The 16,170-nt window shown below is 40.0% G+C and overlaps 2 pseudogenes; both read right to left on the bottom strand.

Moving 5' to 3' along the window:
* Positions 1-11,553: 11,553 nt before the first annotated feature.
* On the bottom strand, positions 11,554-12,856 carry LOC147455348 (uncharacterized; annotated as a pseudogene).
* A 2,131-nt stretch (positions 12,857-14,987) lies between these two features.
* On the bottom strand, positions 14,988-15,470 carry LOC147455347 (uncharacterized; annotated as a pseudogene).
* Between the last annotated feature and the right edge of the window lie 700 nt (positions 15,471-16,170).

The raw sequence follows: 16,170 nt of genomic DNA, 5'->3' as shown, positions 1-16,170 counted from the left end.
TTTTGATTTTTCTGCTAATTGAAAATGATTTTGCAGAAACTACCCGTGCAAGGGACCGGAATCAATGTGGTCTACAACTTTGCAAATTTTTTATTTTTTTTTTCAAATTCTTCACCGATTTTGAGTTATCGTTCGTAGACTGCGTACATGCCTTAAAAGCAACTTCGCTTTTTGTTTTTAATTTTTCTCCAGAAGCAAAAGGATTTTGCAGAAACTAGCTGATGTAGGCATCGAAATCGATGAGAAATTATTTTCTTAAGCCATCGTAATCGATGTGGTGTACAACTTTGCAGAAGAAAGTTTCTCTAAATTCTGCACCGATTTTGGGTTATCGTCTTGGACTGTGAATATGTTTGAAAAGAAAAATTTTACTTTTTGCTTTTTATTTTTCTCATAATTGAGAAGTTCTCAATTATATGTTTTCTTCATCAATCATATATTTCACTACAAGAGGTTGTGTGCTCTTGTGACGCTGTTAGCGACGGAAATACACTGGGTTTTTATAACCCCAGGCATCGCTAAAACCGTCGCTACGAGCATCGCTATAGGCGTCACTACGAGCGTCGCTATAGGCGTCGCTACGAGCGTCGCTATATAGCGACGCATATAGCGACGCCTATAGCGACGTTTACACAGAAGACTATAGCGACGCTCATAGCGACGCTTATAGCGACGCTCATAGCGACGCTTATAGCGACGCCCGAGAGAATTTTTTTTTGGTGGCAGGGCATTGAATGCCCTGCCACCCATCAACCATATTGTACTTGATTCACTTTTTAAAAAAAGTGCAAAGGTAGATAATAGACCCAAAATAGTCACCCACAAGACGCATTGTTTGCAAAATTGACAATTGTACACATCATAGGCAAAATGAATTGATTGGGAAATGTAATAATGACAATTGTACAACATCATAGGCATAAAGAATTGATTGGCAAAAGGAACTGCGGTGACAAATGTAATAATATACATGCATGGTTCAAAAAGACGTATAAAATCCGTCTCATGATACATAAGCTATGAGAAACCCTAAACTAATGCTATCTAGCTACGGCTAAACTGATGTCGTCTAGTCAGACGTCTCATCGCGTCCAAGCGGCATATCTTTCGGATTCTGCAAAAAAAGACAATAAGACAGCTTTCAGTAAGTATAAACATATAACGACATTTATAAAACAATACAAAAAATAAAAAAGAGTAAACCCTAATACTAACCATGCCGCCGCGAGAACTGAGAATGTCCATCAGGGCGTTTAAGCCCTTCCTGCCTGCGTACTCGCGCTCGTACGGTGTGGGATCACGTCCTGTCATCGACCACTGTCAAAACATACAAAGATTTCATTATGTTAGAACTAAAAAACTCATAAACCCTAAACTATCGAACATGCATAAAGAGCAATGTGAAAACACTTACAAAATCGGCCTCAAATGATGCCCATCCACCGCTCCCCAAGTGGTGCAAGCTCCCTGCCTCTACTCGCGCTCTGGCTGCATCCTTTTGTTGCTTCCACTTGTCGGGATTCTCGCACGCTGCTTTCTTCGCATTCTTCCAATCTTCTTTGGCCAACCAATCTGGCCTGTTCCACCCATTCTTGATTGCTTTTTGCACTTCGGAACGCTTGTGTTTGCAGTATTCGCGCATTCGAATCTTCATCAGGTCTTCATTGAAGCGTTGATCCCGTGTTGGAACGGGAAACTCATCATGAAGTAATCTTCATCAGGTCTTCATTGAAGCGCTGATCCCGCGTTGGAACGGGAAACTCATCATGAAGTATGCTGATGACTTTGTTTTTTAAATCACTTGGTACTTCACTCCATTTGTTTAGTATGTAGTGTCTAAACAGCTGAGAGCAAAGACCACGCATGCGCGAGATCACCTTCTTGCCGTCATCATCCATGATGATGCCGCCGCTGATGTCGATGGAGTAAGGCAAGCCCTCTGGCCGGTGACGCGTGAACCTGGGTGTCCCGGCAGGGGTCTCTAGCGGCGTGTCGATGGGGGTACGGACGTCAGGTGTCTCCACCAGCGTCTGGGCCCCGAAGCGAGGAGTGTCGAGTGGGGTGGCTCCTGGTGGAGTAGGTAGAGGTGTGTAGCTTCTAGGAATAGTCAGCCGTGCAAAACCTGGCGTAGATGGCGATGCTGTGGCTGGTGTGGGGGCGGGCAAAGAAGGGGAGGGTAAAGAGCCTCCTCGAACACGAGGCGGTGTGGAGGCATCGGTGGCGGAATCCCCACAACAACCGCCACCGCCACCACTAGAGCGCCGGTGTCTAGACGAGTGTGAAGCTCGTCTCGTCGACGCCGAAGCTTCGGAGCGCGCCGAATGCTCCGAAAGAGAGGGAGATGCGGATGGAGTAGGAACGCGCGATGATGCGCCAGAGCGATGACGCTCCACGTACCACTGTCTCTGCTGCGGTGACAAAGAAGAAAGAAACTCCTGATCATCCATACCTGCATTAAACACACGATTATTTAAACTTAATATTGAATGAATAGAGTAGACAATGACGCAAAGACCATTAAATACAATGACGTAATGACGCAATGAATTGAGTGATAGAAGAGGCAAGTCGAAAACTCAGAATTTTCAATCAAAAGATGTGAGCGCGAGTAGAAAAGAGCGTTATACACCATGGAAGGTACTTAGAGAGCCAGAGCTTTTACAACACGGAGCAAAATTGTTCAAATACAATATTTGTGGCTTTAAGAGATCTCTCTCTCATCCTCGCATAACTCAGCAGAACTTCCTATATCTATATAGAGCTCTCCGTTTAAACACATATCCTCTGTTTCATTTTGTAGCTCCTCTGCATGCACCCCATATAGAGTAGTAGCATCTTGATGCTCGTCTGGCACCACCGCAGCGGCTTCTGATTGAGCATCTTCTCTGATCTCCTCCATTGATGTCGTTGTGATTGGCACATGGTAGCCTTCATACATCCTTGCACTACGAGGGGCTACCTCTATGACGTACCACCAGTTTGATGTAGACTTTGTAGGATGAAATATTACCTGCCAGAGCCACATAACTTACATGAGAGCTTTCAAGCACATAACTTGTAAAAGGGGGATGTTGACTATTTACATACTTACTTGTTCACAATGCTCGGTTAGTACGAAAGTGTCTCTTAGGTCAGTCCATTTCTTAGTAGAATCCACCTCAACAAAACCAGACTCTCCTCTACGCACAGTAGCGTTGCGACCCTCCATGATTATCTTGAACCATTGCACGTCGAACAAGTCGACAAAAAATCCTCTGTAATCGATCCTCAAAATCTCTTGCAGCGTGCCGAAGTAAGTGAGTTCCGCCACCACAGGATCTGCATCAGAGGAACGTCGTCGACTAGACTGTTCAAATTTTGCCATGATTCCACAATCTTGAGTAAAATGCTTTTTGTCGATTCGTTCCACCCTAAAATGTCGACCTTTACACCATGCTTCTGTGTATGACTTATACTACAACGAACAAAGGTTATGAGTGGCCGTTCAAACGTTTATAAATAAAGTCACTTGCTAGTTGTACATTGCAAACTTACCTTGGTCGCGCAACCGCGAGAGTACTCCCACTCTTCTTCAGTCACTTCGTCACCGCATTGTTGTGCGCTTTTCAATTGGTTGTGCAACCATCTTAAGCTCATGAAGGTTGGTAGGCTCTCTAGAACCGCTGGATAATGTATCGGTGGTCGTCTTCCCCGTCTCCACTGGATTCGTGGCCTTTGTCGCTCTTGCTTTGCATCCTCATATTGTGAAATCCACTTTTGCATCACTGGATTGTGAAGCATGCAAAATCGGTTGATTTTAGCCTCTAGATCTTCCGTCATCTTCTTCTCAACACCGAGATTGCACATGACAATCCCAGATATGCGCTCATCATCTATGGTTCTCCATAGCGTGTCCCAGTATTTATCAAATCTGTCTAGCCACTCTCCAATGTACACTAGGGACTCTGATACCAACCAACCTTCTGCCATGCTACCCTCCGGACGTGCCTTTTGACGCACATATCCCTTAAGCGTTTTCATGAAACGCTCTAAGAAGAACATCCATCTGGAATGAACTGTGCCAGCTATTTCCACCTCATCAACTATGTGAACAAGAAGATGCACCTGAATGGTTAGCATTGTAGTAGGAAAATGTTTCTCAAACATGCACACAAGCTCCGCAACATTTAGTTTGGCGTTGATCTCCTTTTGTGAGATCCATTGCACCAGCTTTGCAAGTTTTTAGATTGTGTTACGGATGTCGAGAGACAAACATCCCTCAATGGCAACCGGTAAAATAAACTGTAAAGTATGTGCAGCAATGATATTAAAGTCCACATTTTATGCAATGATATTAAAGTCCACTATGAACGTACCTGACACATTTTATGCCAATCGTGTGACTTCAAACCGGTAAGCTTTCCTTATTTAGTAAAACACGTTCGGAGCGAGTGCATAACGCCACTGGGGGTCCGCAAAGATCAAATGGTCTCTTTTACTTTGCGTTCTTGGGATCCTGTGAAAATCCATGGTGCTTTAGGGAGTTTTATCGATCCATCAGACGCTGTTTGCGGCCAATATTGCTCCATACGATCCACATTTGTAAGGTCAACTCTGGCTCCCAAAGTATCTTTCTTGCCGGTCAAATGTTCCTATAGTAGATTACCCACATTCTTGAATATGTGCATTGGATTGAGCAAGTGATTGATCATGAGTCGGGGCCAGTATGGTAACTCGTACCATAGAGATAGTCTCTTCATCCCTGGAGGCAATCCGTCATCGCACATCTCCTTCTGCTCTAACCATGCTTGTGCAGACATCCTTGGTGGCTCTCTTCCCAAAAAGTCGTCGTGTAACACATGATTCTTTGGAAGATACGCTTGATGACCTTCGTAGATTTGCTTCTTCAGTGAGGGTGCCCTACGTGCATTCAGTCTAGGTCCACATGTGACACATGCTCTGTATCCGCTTGTTTGAAGCCCTGCATGTATACACATGATAATAGATCAACTATGGGAAAAAACAAGATTTACAGTGTCTGAGTGAGGAGTGTCAATGATCACCTGAGCATTCTGTTAGCCCGGGATAGTCATGCATGGTCCACATTAGAATGCCTCTGATCAAAGCATTCCGTCATCTTGTGTGTCGGCTCATATCCATTACCTCTATGCCAATCCACAATTGTTGTAGCTCTTCCAATAGTGGACGAAGATACACATCCATATTCCCCACTTTATATCACCCTGGCACAATCAAGCTTAGCCATAGGTGCCCCTTCTTCGTAGTCAACCACGGGGGAATGTTGTAGTTGACGATGACTACGGGCCATACACTGTAAGATGTTGATCTTTGACCAAATGGATTTACGCCATCCATAGCCAGGCCTAAGCGCAAATTTCGAGCTTCCCTGGCAAAATCCAACCATGTTCCATCTATATGTTTCCACGCTACGCAATCTGCAGGAATTCGTAGCACACCATCCGAAGATTTATTCTCCTCATGCCATGATGCTAGGGCGGCCATGGACTTACATTCGAAGAAATGCTTGATGCGAGGAAGCAGAGGGAAATGTTGCAAAACCTTTTGTGGAATTTTTGTCCCGTGGAGATCTACTCGATATCTTTCGGAATCACATTTCGGACACTTCTCCATGTCTATGTATTCCCCTCTGAAAAGAATGCAGTCATTAGGACAAGCGTGGATAGAATTGTAATCCATCCCCAAGTTTTGCAAAATCTTTCTTGCTTCATCTCGGGAATCTGGCATCACATTGTCAGCTGGTAGTATGTGCTCTTTCAGCAATCTACACAACATAAAAATATGATACAGTCGTGTAAAAATCTATCAGATCATTATACATTTAGAGTTCTATTAAAGTAAACTAATTGTAATAGATCACCTGAAAAGCGCTGTGACGCTAGTGTCACTCCATCCAAACTTTGCCTGCATGTTGAGAAGAACCAGGAGTGCTTTCAATCTAGACATACGTGCTCCATTATACAATGGCGTATCGGCTTCACTTTTTATATCATCATAGATAAGCCTTTCTGAATCCATGATCGTCTCGATCATTTCATCAATCTCGGGCTCAAACATTGCCTCGTTGGGAATGTGCTCTGCATAATCATCCCCCGAGCTGTCAGAGGCTACATCTTGTGGCCTCACATATGCTGCTTGACCAAAGCGCCTGCGAACATGTCTATTGGGTTGCAAGATTGCTGCTTGTTGGCCAGTGTCAGAGTCCGACGAGTTATAATTGGCAACAACTCGATCTATAATAGATGGATCGAACTCGCCAAATTCGCGAACGTGCTACAAAGAAACACGTCTTGTCCGTCGCACAGCATGCTTGCATTGATTACAAGGACATAAGACCCTCGTTGAGAGATAGGTGTTTCGGTTGGACGGTCCCACATCCTAGTCGCTACTCATAATGAGGATAAAAAACTTATAACCTGGACAACAAATTTAATATTCTATTGGCATTCTTCGTCTTATCTCTCTCTCTCTCTCTCTCTCTCTCTCTCTCTCTCTTTACCTCACATTCTCTAGTCATGTCCAATCCCCGCACACCTCGGTCTAGAGGTGCACGGAGATCAGAACCACCGGGTTATAATCTCGTCTTTATTGGTCAATACCTATATTTGTGGGTACAAGAAATCTACACACCCACGTCTACATGATACTGCATGTAGTGGACAAAACCCCTTTGCCTCTTCTCTAGCTGTAGCACTTCACTTCATCTTAACATCTTTTCACAGTAGATCTTTTCACTATTCGTCTAACTATAAACCCTAAACCGTAAGTAATTCTTGTGTGGACTCGATCTAACGTAAATAAGCGTAAATCTAAATAAACGTAAATCTAACTAAAAATAAAGCTAAATCTAATTTAACGTAAGTCTAATGACTAGAGGTTGTCTAGATGGTCATTGTGTCGGGGATGTAGTGACTCTTGCCGCCCTGAAGATCCACCTTCTTCCCTATCTTCTGAAGACATTTCACCAGTACTTTTGGATCGACGGAGCCCACCATGAGTGAAGGCAACAATACCCTATATTCCATTGAGGGCTTTCTTCACCCGCTTCATGAAGGCATTGCAGTCTATGGAGACCTAAATCTAATCTAATATAACGTAAATCTAAATCTAACTTAAATAAACGTAAATCTAGTTAAAAATAAACTTAAATCTAATTTAATGTAAGTCTACATATAACCTAATCTTTAACGTCTTTTAAGATAGTTTCCTACGACGTTATAACTCTCTTCTTCTTGTGTGTGTGCGCGTGTGTGGATGTGTGTGCCAATAAAAAGAGATAAATGGTATAACCTTTCTATCACCCATGCCAAGTATGATAGATTGATTATGCCATTTCCCTCTTGAATAATAGGTCTTGAGTTCAACTCCTCGTCGGCTAGATCTTTAGGTCTTTTAATTTTAATTAGTTTCCTACGACGTTAAATTAGTTTCTCTCTCTTTCTCTCTCAATGTGTGTGCGCTTTTTTGGATCGTATGCATGTTTTCTCTCTCTTTTCCTCTCTCAATGTGTGCGTTTTTTGTTTATGCATGTTCTCTCTCTCTTTTCCTCTCTCAATGCGTGCGTTTTTTGTTTATGCATGCTCTCTCTCTCTTTTTCTCTCTCAATGTGTGTGTGCATTCTTTGTTTATGTATGTGTGTGTGCGTTTTTGTTTTTGTTTGTACTCTCTCTCTCTCTCTCTCTCTCTCAAAAACACTATGTGTGTGTGTGTGTGTATGTGTGTGTATGAGAGAGAGAGAGAGAGAGGGAGAGAGAAAGAGGGGAAGGGAACATGAGAATGAGGAGAGGGAAGGAGCATACCTGGCTCTCCCTCCTCTCCTCGTGTGTGTGTGTGTGTGTGTGTGTGTGGAGAAGAAAAAGAGAGAGAGAGAGAGAGAGTGAGGGAGAGCGTTACCTGCTCCTTGCTTGAGGACGCAGAAAAACTCAGATCTGAGATCTGAGTTTTTGGGCGCGCTCGGTTATTTTTTTACCCCAGCCGGCGTCGCTATAAGCGTCGCAAATTTACAAAGAAATTTGCGACGCTTATAGCGACGCCGGGAATTTCTTTTTTGAGCGTCGCTGTGTGAGCGTCGCTAATATGAAGAGCCTCTTGTAGTGTTTGTTACTGACGTAACTTTGCTGCAGAAGCCAGTTACATATCGTTCCGATTCAGTCGAGCCGTTGATGATCGTCCAAATTCTATCGAGCTACTGTTGGTACATGATCTTTTGTTATATGATATACTCGTTCATTGATTCTCGTATAATTATTCTTTTAGAGATATAGTTTACGTCGTTTTATTGATAATTTCTCGTAAATACCATAGTGATTTTCATGGTACCATGATGATGTTTTATTAGTACTTTGATCATGGTGATTTTCGTTGATACCATGATGATATTTCATTGATACATGGTTATTCTCGGTGATGCCATGATGATGTTTCGTTGATACCATGGTTATTCTCGGTGATACCATGATGTTGTTTCGTTGATACCATGGTTATTCTCGGTGATACCATGATGTTGTTTCGTTGATACCATGGTTATTCTTGGTGATACCATGATGTTGTTTTGTTGATACCATGGTTATTCTCGGTGATACCATGATGTTGTTTGGTTGATACCATGGTTATTTTCGGTGATGCCATGATGTTGTTTCGTTGATACAATGATTATTCTCCATGATATCATGATGCTTTTTGTTGATACCATGATGATTTATTCATTTTTATTGATACAATGATAATGTTTTCTTAATACTTTGATGATATTCATTGATCACTATGTTGATAAATGTTGTTTTATGTAGTATATACACATATCATTTGCATCACGTAATCACGCATCTTGTACTTTTACGTCCATACTTTATGTACCATATATTGTCGTGCGTATATATGTCGTCAATAGAGTGGCGTCGCGAACCATCTCTTATGACATTGTGAAAGTAATTATTTCACTACGAACCATCTCTTATGACATTGTGAACGTAATTATTTCACTAACGATGATAATTTTCATGACTATGTTTTTTTCTTTTTGAGTCTATGATCTATGTAGGATTGATCAAAGAATTTTTTTCATGAAGAAAAACTTGGTGACAATAAAATATTTATGAAGACATGTTTGGTGATGCCATATTGATGACAACATGAAGATATGTTTGGTGATGCGATAGTGATGACAAGCTACACAGCAGATTCTTCGAGACACTTCTGATTACGAGCTAATCAATAGCCTTTACACCTCTTCATTGAACCTTTGTATTCATTATTGTATTTGATAGGATAGGAGTAATTTAACTTCTCATAAAACATTCATTGTAAAAGGAGTGATGTAGCTCCTCATAAAACATTCATTGTAAAAGGAGTGATGTAGCTCCTCATAAAATATTCATTGTAAACGAGTGATGTAGCTCCTCATGAACATTTGTATAATCAATGATTTTAATAATATAATGGTGGGTGTATATAGAGCTGTGGGTTTTTCCCTTGATCCCCCAAGGGTTTTTTGATCCACAGTTAGGGACTCTTATTTGAGCGGGGGTGCTGAGTTTATATGTGAAGCTACTCAATATATGGCTTCTCTATATATGGCACCCACGTCCCCTCTATATATACATCATCTCATGTGTGTATTCTACACACTTTGGGGTTCTATTTTTGTGCTCTATCTTTATCTCTCAACATTAACACTAGGTTGATAACGGGACACTTTTATGTCCTGGGACACTTTTATGTCCTGTTAAGTGACCATTTTCCTTGAATTATGTCAAGAGTTTCAAAATGGATTTTGAGGTGCTATCTATCTAGAAAGTTGTCTCATGAGCTGAAAAAAACTTGACATTTTTTTGGAATATCAATTCCATTTTTAACCTTGTCCTTGGAATATCAATTCCATTTTTAACCTTGTCCTTGCACAACATCTCATAACCTAAACTGTGTGAAAAAACGGGTCCTTTTTTTTGGGTTTTTTCAACTTTTTGCAACTATACCACTCTAGAATTCATGTTTGTGAGGTCTATAATGCTAGAGAACTATCTTTAGTAGTCCTCAACATGTCCTGATGCTTCTAAGGAGAAATAAATGTTCAAGTTGTAAGTTATGACCAAAGTACAAAATTGTCAAATCCTGTTTTTTAGCCAATTTAGCTCTTCTATCATTTTTTTGGTGGCTTTCATGATATCCAAATGCAGTTTTGATTTTCTATGTCACATATTGTAACATAAAGCTAATATTCCTTGAGTTTTGGGGCACCTAATACCCTATTTTGCATAGTAGAAAACGATGGTTGATTTTTTTCAATATTGTTAGTTTCTTGTGACAACTACATGCATTTTGTAGGTAGTAACCATATCTAGTCATAAGGATCAAGTTTGGCTAGGTATTGAGTAGTTTCTATGGGATTCTACAACTCATAATGTTGAACCCAGTTTTTTCATGTTTGCTGTGTTTAGCACTTTATCTTTGTCCCCAAGATTCCCCTTGGTAAGAGATGTAATATTCTTTTGACATGCTTCATGGCTCCTTATGAACCTAAAGGACAATAGGGAACTAAGAAAACATGCATATATTATTTTTATTGAGCGTGGCTATAGAAAATTTGATGATAGGTTTGCGGAATGGTAAAAATTCAACTTTTTTGTACCTATTTCTTTTGGCAAAACAAAAAATAGTGAGTGAGAAGAAATCATATGTTCTGATCACCAACCCATTGAAGTTAACTAGGGAATTTATCTCAAGTCCTACAAAAATCCCTAATCTTATTTTTATGCAACAAAACGTAAGAAATGACTGTTTTGATGAAAATGTACTGGTCCATCAACGTTGGAGGCTTGGTGTGACCAAAAGATGAGAAATTTTACAAGTTTTTTATTTTTTACTTGTGTAGTAGGCCTTGAACTATAACCTCATGAAAGGATTTTACAAAATGAGTGGATCTACTATGGTTTTGGAGGTTTTTTTCAAAACCCTGAAAGGACACTTTTATGTCCTGTTAGGTTACCAACCTAGTGTTAAATATGTGTTTACATTCATTTCCATTGTCTACTCGACATCCATCATGTCTTCCTCTTTAGTGTCTATAGTGTTAGAGCACGAATCAGTGTCTATAGTGTCAGAGCATGAATCATTGTCGTTCTCATCATGTACAATGTCATCATGATCTACAAGGAAAATTCTACAATTCTCTGAAGTCGATGTGTCTAGATTCGGGGAAGGAATAATTTCTTCTTGATTTTCTTCCTCAAGATCAACGCTATCAAACAAGTGTCGACCCCTGGGTTGGACATGCACAACTTGCCATCATGGATGAGCATCTGTATTCTTGAAAAAGAATGCTTGTTCAACATGAGGTGGCATAATGTAAGGCTCTTTTGTTGCACGCATTAACTTTGAGGAGTCGACGGACCAAAATCTGGATGGTTCTCGTCTCATTGTGGCATTATTGCCTTTATACTTGGCACGAAACCAATCCACCTTCAAAATCACATGTCAATATGCACGAATCAAAACTTTAGACTTATGCATAGCTTCAAGAAACTACATGTTATTGATTCATGAAGAGAGATTTTATTTTACCTGCTTGAAGATACGATACGATACTTCATAAATACCGACAATGGTTCCCACATAACCAAGTTCACTATCTACAAGATTTGTGTCTCTTGAACTGGCACGTGATAATTGCTTGAAAGAGGCAACAACGCAAGAATCCTGAGTTAGACGTAAGTTGTCAATGTCTTTTATCCGAAGATGTTGCCCATAAGCCCACATGTTGGTATACATTCGAGCCTAGAACAATAAATAAATTAGATAAGAAAAAATAGAAGATTGAATCTTATTTAGTTCACTTTTTGAAACCCAAGAAGTTACCTTTCTTTCACACCCGATCATATACTCTCGTTGTTCCCTTGAGATCGACTCATGATCACTAACCGCACGTTGCATACGGGTGTATAACCAATCCGTGAAAGAAGATACATTCTTCTTGTTATTTACATTGGTTTGACATCTAGATCTTCTCTTTTTACGTTTGCCAACTCGTTGGTTTGCAAGCTCCTCTTCATACTCATCAATAAATTGTTGCATACATTCGCTATTATAGACAATGAAAGTAGAAATATCCAAACTATCTTGGATGCTAAGTCGAAAAGAGACTCCCTTACCAGACAGTACCTCGTCTGACATGATAGAAGAAGACTCATTTGTCCATGCACGCGGAGCTTCAGAGTCCATTTGTTCAAGATATTCTCAAACGTAATACATGCATTCTTCAAGCATCCATCCCTCTGCCATTGAACCCTCAGGTCTTGCTTTTTGACGTACATAACCTTTGAGTACTCCCATAAATCTTTCGGCACAAAACATCCATCGAGTAGAAACAACACCGGCGAGCTCTATCTCGTCCAGTAGATGGACCAAAGGATGGACTTAATTATCAAAAAAGGATGTTGGAAGTTCCTTCTCCATCAAACAAAGAAGCTCTATACATTCACGCTTCTTTTGTGGAATTATTTGTTTGTCGATCTTTGTAGATGTAATCCATCTATCAGTAAGTTATGAAGAAGACATTAGAGAATGATTCAAATAAGTTATCAACTAAAATTCTCATTGAAATTAAAGAGCCATAAATATATACCTTGCAAGCGATCCAAGATGATAAATTACATCTCCAACTCCTTGGGTAGTGCACCCATCAATAATAAGGGGTAGAACATGCTGCATACATGATTCATCCAATCAAGAAAATATACAAGAAACTAACTATTTACAAAGATCGTTGTAGATTTACCTTCACAAAGTTGTGCCAATCATGTGTTTTTAAACCAGACAAGCTCTTCTCATCTAAAGTGAACATGTTTCTACAAGTTGATGCTCCATATCCCGTAGGTGTATGAATTGAATGAATCTTCATGTTAACTGCTCGCAACTCTTCTGCCGTAAGTACCCATGGAGCAGGCTCATAAGTTGTCTCATTTCGAGTTTCATCATAAAGTGGCTATAGATTGGGCTTTGAGTTTTGATCTTTTAAGTCATGTCTTGCTGTCGCTGTGTCTTTTAAGCAAACGAGGTGTTGCCATAATGAATGACCAACATTCTTGAATATGTGCATCGGATCAAGAAGATGACATATCTTCAAATCCTTCCAATATTCCAAAGTGTACCATATCGAAGGACTTTGAGCTAAGGATGTTTTCTCTGCCTCACGCCTTCACACCATTATCATCGTCATCCCTTATGATCGCAGACTCCGGATCAATAGCGGGTCCAACAATCCACTTTAGATAGCAATCCTTTGGTGTCATTGGTATTCAACATCTTCCTTCTTCTACCAAACCATTAAAATGTATGGCTTTCTTTCTGTTTCGTAGATGATGATCTTCAGGTAAAAATCGTCTATGTCGAAGATATATATTTTTGTTGAGATTTTTTTTATAAATCGATTTTAACCAATCACCACAAATAGGATAAGCTTTATAGCCCTTCGTACATATCCCTGCATGAAAAAAATAATGAAGGTGATTAGCGTATTAAAAATCCTAGCATATGAGATAATTTATATATAAAAGCGCATTTACTTGAGCCAAATCCATATCCTGGAAAATCGTGGATAGTCCATGCTAAAATTCCACGAAAAGTAAATTTTCTCTGATCAATGCTTCAAGACATATCAACGACATCAATCCCTCTCCACAATTCTTGAAGATCATCGATAAGAGGAGCAAAATAAACATTCAAGTCTTTAACTTGTCGTTTTCCGGGAATCAAGAGTGAGAGCATTAAATGTTCTTTCTTGATGCTGAGATATGGGGGTAGGTTATAATTGATAACTACCACTGGCCATGTAGACCATTTACTTGATTTCATAGAAAATGGATTCACACCATCCAATGCTACACCCATCTTTAAATTGTGTGGTTCTTTTGCAAAATCTAGCCATAGCGTTTCAATATGCTCAAATGCCGGACTATCCATTGGAATTCGCATTACTCCATCTTTGCTCTTGTGCTCTGCTCCCCATATCTTATCTAGTTCGAGACTTTGAAACATATGTTTTATACATGGGGCGAGGGGAAAATGTCTCAACCTCTTTCTAGGGACCTTACCTTTCTTATGTTTATAACGAAACGTTTGACATTTTGGACACGACATATTGTCCTTGTACTCACCTCTATATAAAATGCAATCGTTGGGACATGCATGTATAGAAGAATCGTCAAGTCCAAGACTACTTATCATCCTTTTCAACTCATCATGTGATGTAGGAAGGATATTGCTTCTCGGCAAGAACTTCTGAGAGAGTAGTCTGCAAGTTGAACAAAAACTATAAAATCACAAAAGTTTAGAATTCTAGCAAAAAAGTATGTTGTATTCGTACATACTTCAATAGTGTTGAAGTAGATACATTACTCTATCCAAAACGATTCGTAAGATTAAGTATAAGTAAGCTTGCACTTAGTCGTGTTAGCTGGCTTCCTGTGTAGATATGCTTTAGAGCTTCTTCTCGAAGATATTTCTCATTTTTAGGAATATTTGTACTATCATTTTGATACCAATCCTCAATAAAATCAGCCATGCCATCAACAATATCAAAGATATCAGCACATCCATTAAAATCCTTTGAATATTGTTCTTTAAGTCTTGCATACGTGTGAGGATCACTTCTGCGTAGGATCCTCATGCACTCTATAGACATGTGAGATACTTCATGTAGATGTTGGTTTGCGACATTATCAATGTCATAATCCGGAATCTGCATAGGCAAAGAAGATTGTATCATTAGCATGTTTAGACAGGAACACACATATAGGTAGCACTTTTCCTTATAATTGAAATTGCACTTTATTACACATGTACAAACATTAAAATAAAAGACAAGACGATCATCACAATAAATCCGAGATAAAAGAAACAAGATGTAAATTAAAGTGTAAAATTAGGATACAAGAGTCCAAAATAACATTAATAATTTGTATACAATGAAGTTTTTAATCATAATTCGTTAAGGGTGCTCGCGGAGGTCTACGCCATCCATAGTTTACTAACAATTCATCACCATCCCGTAATGGTCTGATAGCATTGACAACAATATATCGTGGTACAACCCTACTCATATGTCCTGGTTCATGACTATTCTTACACTCCACAAATGTGCAATTGGTTCTTGCACTCATCCCTCGACTACTATTGATTAAACCTCCTATGTTTCCTTGAGAGTAAGGTCTTCCATCAACATAGAGTCTTTGTCCTTCTGCATGTATAATCCCTCTATCAGAAAGAGAGGCTGCATTGAGACATAAACCATATGTGCTCATGCTCTAGATGTACCGAGCAAGCCGATGCCATGGACCCCATCCATATATAGGTCCACAAAAAGACATAAGGGTGACCTCTGAATGAGGGGGAACGTGCAAATCCTGTGCAATAAAGAGGCCTCGTCCAGCTCCATTGGTGGTGGACGGAGCAATCATGTAGCGATTACCCCAAAAGCTAAAAACAACTCCATCTAAAGGAAGTGATCCTCCCTGCCATCCTCCGTATCACCTTCGATCGTACGTCTGTACTAGAGCTTGCAAATGAGTAGGCAAGAGGTGATCTCAACTCATCTCAGCATGCAAAGCAAGAGGTAAAGGCTGCCGAGAAACCTCGAGCTGCAAACCGATAAATGACTTGTCCGTGTCGTGTGTGAGGGACATGTGCACCACTAATAGTGAAGTCATCCTCCTCATCAAGTGAAGGAACCTACATATATAATAGGTTCTATTACATATCAATTTTTTGTTAATAAAATTTCAATATGAAAATAAGAGAGATCAGTCACATACCATAGGTCGATGTCGCTCCTCAGGAGGTGGTGCTCGCTCAAAAGTACCATAAGTCATCTGATGTGAAAAACACTCCCGTCTAGGTCTCCGATATGTGCCACAACAACGAGTGCACCAACATATAACAGACTCGTCGTAGTACAAATCATCATAAACGAGTTCATTTGCATCCCGATCACGAGTAGTTGGGGGTGGCGGTGTACCCTCTGACCAATCCGAATCTAATTTGCATTTAACATAAAAACAAGAGACATTTATCAAATGAACAAAATAAGAACTCAATAAAAGTAACATAACGTTGAAATCAAACGAGTCTTACAGTATACTCTAACGCTTATTCTAATGA

Source organism: Adiantum capillus-veneris, chromosome 6 (assembly GCF_014529385.1).
Source record: "Adiantum capillus-veneris isolate H3 chromosome 6, ASM1452938v2, whole genome shotgun sequence".
NCBI classification, from domain to species: Eukaryota; Viridiplantae; Streptophyta; class Polypodiopsida; order Polypodiales; family Pteridaceae; genus Adiantum; species Adiantum capillus-veneris.
The sequence above is the reverse complement of the archived record's forward strand: the minus strand, read 5'-3'. Positions and strand labels throughout refer to the sequence as shown.